Consider the following 2,945-nt stretch of genomic DNA (forward strand, 5'->3'; position numbering starts at 1 on the left):
CAGTTTTTACAACAACAACTGGGCTTGGAGAAGGCTCGGAGGTGGCCCAGTGATCTTTCTTCTATCTATCGACCAATAAAGATGACTGCACTGAGTTCTTGGATGATGTGTTGATCAAAGCTTGGACCCATAAATAGAAAATAATTGATAAACACTCGAAAAACCTTAAAAATTACTTGGGTAGGCATGGGGCAACCATGTTAGACCGATTGCATGCCATACACACACTACAGTGGGCCCACACCTCAATTGATTTGTGTGTCACATATACTCTGTGTGCACTTGATGAATGGATTGGATGTCACGCCACGTTGGGCCCATACACATGATTTAGATGGTTTTTCATAAGTGGGTGTCCCTTCCCACGTTGGCCCCAAGCCCAAAAGTTAGGCATGGAGGGCGACAACATAGGAAACAATTGACGGGGCATGTCATTGATTTTTTATCCAAGGTTTTTTACGTTCAATTCATTCATAATAAATTGTAGATACATAAGATAAGCAGAAATTAACTTTATATTAGAATCATTAAAATTCTGCAAATAAAGTTTCTTAAATGAGAATAAAACACACTCAACTTACATTAATTGGATATATCTGTGGTGTCAATGACTCTTATAAATATTACATGTTCCTAAAATGGCGTGATAAGGAGCTTTTTAGTGAACAGATTCGCAATCATCTACTTAGTGATGATGAACTCTACATACATTAGATGATTTTGAGTTTTTTCCTTTACAATAAGATATTTAATGTTAATATACTTCAACATTAATGAATACTTGTTGTTATTTGAAAAGAAAACCGCAATTAAGTTATCACAAATTTTTTTAATGGTTTCAGAATATGCTCTAATATCCGCAAACCTAAGAAAAAAATGCTTTAATCACAATATCTGATTTAATGCTTCATGACAAGCAATGAACTCAACTTTTATGGTGGATAATGTTATTGTCGATTATTTCACGCCTTTCCAAGACAGCCCTACCAACCATCATAAAGATATGCCCTAAGGTGGGCTTTTTTGTTTTAATGCAATTACATAATCCGCGTCTGAATATCCAACTAACTCTAATTGATCAAACCTCTTGTATGTGAGTTCCAAGTTTTTTGTCCTTTGCGAGTAGCACAACACCTTTACAACTATCTAATACTACATTCCTAGATTGGATATATACCTATGTAACGTTCCAATTGCAAAGGCAATATCTGGACGTGTACAGATTTGAGTATACATAATGCTCCTTAATACTGACGCGTATGGAAAATCCTTCATTCCATTCTTTTTCGAATCATTCTTAGGATACTGGAACTAGCAGAATTTATCACCATATAATGGGCGATTGTCGAGAAGCATAGTTTTACATGTCATACCTTTCGAGTATCCTATCAATATAGGTCATGTATGATAAGCTAAATAGTCCGCGTGATCTATCACGGAGTATCTCAATGCTAATGACATAACCGACGTCACTAATATCCTTAGTATTACTCAACATCCTAACGTCATTGCTAGCCAACAAAATATCATCAATATACAAAACCAATATGACGATCTTACTTTTACTGATTTTAACTTAAATATACTCGTCTGTAATGTCTTCTATGAAATCATATGAGGAAATCGTTTCATGAAACTTCAGGTACCATTGTCGTGATTTATGTTTCAGCCTATAGATAGATTTCTTCAGTTTACAAATCATATGTTCTAAGTCATCATTTACAAAATCTTCAAGTTGCAATTCAATTGAGAAACGTAATCTTTATATCCATTTGATGCAGTTTCAAATCCATATGAGCCACAAGAGCTATTATGATCTTGAATGAGTCTTTCTTAGATATTTGTGAGGAAATCTCCTTAAAATTAATGCATTCACGTTAGTTAAAATTCGGAACAACAAGTCTAGTTTTATATATTTCGACATTATCTTTGGAATTCCGTTTGGTTTTAAATACTCATTTACAACCAATCAGTTTTATTCTTTAGGGTAACTCAACAAGATTTTATATTTTATTGTCCTTCATAGATTTCAACTCATCCTTCATGGCATCAATCTATCAAGAAGGGTTGACATTTTTTTTAAAGCTTGTGAAAAAAAATTTGGATCCTTTTCTATCTCTATGTCAAACCTGTACTCCTACAAATATACAATGTAATCATCTGGAACCGAATGTCTCCACTCCATTTTGGATCTTCTTAATGGTTTGCCATTTGGAGTGTGATAGGGTTTTTCCTCCTTAATGGGTTGTATAGGACTCTCATCATGGTGATATGTAGTATTAACATGTTCAACTACAAGATTCATAACCATGTGGTCCAGAATGACTGCGATGGGAGTCATAGTCATTTCTTCCTCAAATAGAAAATTCATAATGTCACGTCCCAAAATCCGGGTACAGAGTGTGCACACTCAGACTCGAGTTTTAGTTCGTAACTCATACACAAAGTGTACTAATTTAATTCCTTAATCAATTTAATCAGAAATGATAAGTATATTCAGTCTAAGTTCCATCATAATCTCAATCACACATACATAACACTTAACACCAATTAACTAGGCATATATAGATCTTGACAACCCTTAAAATAAAATAAATCTTAAAAATTATTTATTTATTATATCATTGTATTATAATTATGTTTATTTCATACTAACATTGTTTCAATAAAATAAATCTAAATAATTTTTTAAAATCTCAAAATCAATACCGATATGCATTTTACGTTAATCAAACTATGCTAGCAAGTAATGAAAAATGGTCTAATGCTGTCACTTCATCTTCAGATGAGTATGGTCATATTTTATGTGGATCGTGTTCAGGTACAGTGTATCATTTTGGTTCTTACATCACATTATCCCATCTCTCCCTTGTATCTCGTATTCTCCCAACAAACCCTTTCTCTTAGGGCCTGTTTATTTTTTCAATGCGCTGGTAAATGCCTTT

This window comes from Magnolia sinica, chromosome 2 (genome assembly GCF_029962835.1).
Source record: "Magnolia sinica isolate HGM2019 chromosome 2, MsV1, whole genome shotgun sequence".
In the NCBI taxonomy this organism is placed as follows: Eukaryota; Viridiplantae; Streptophyta; class Magnoliopsida; order Magnoliales; family Magnoliaceae; genus Magnolia; species Magnolia sinica.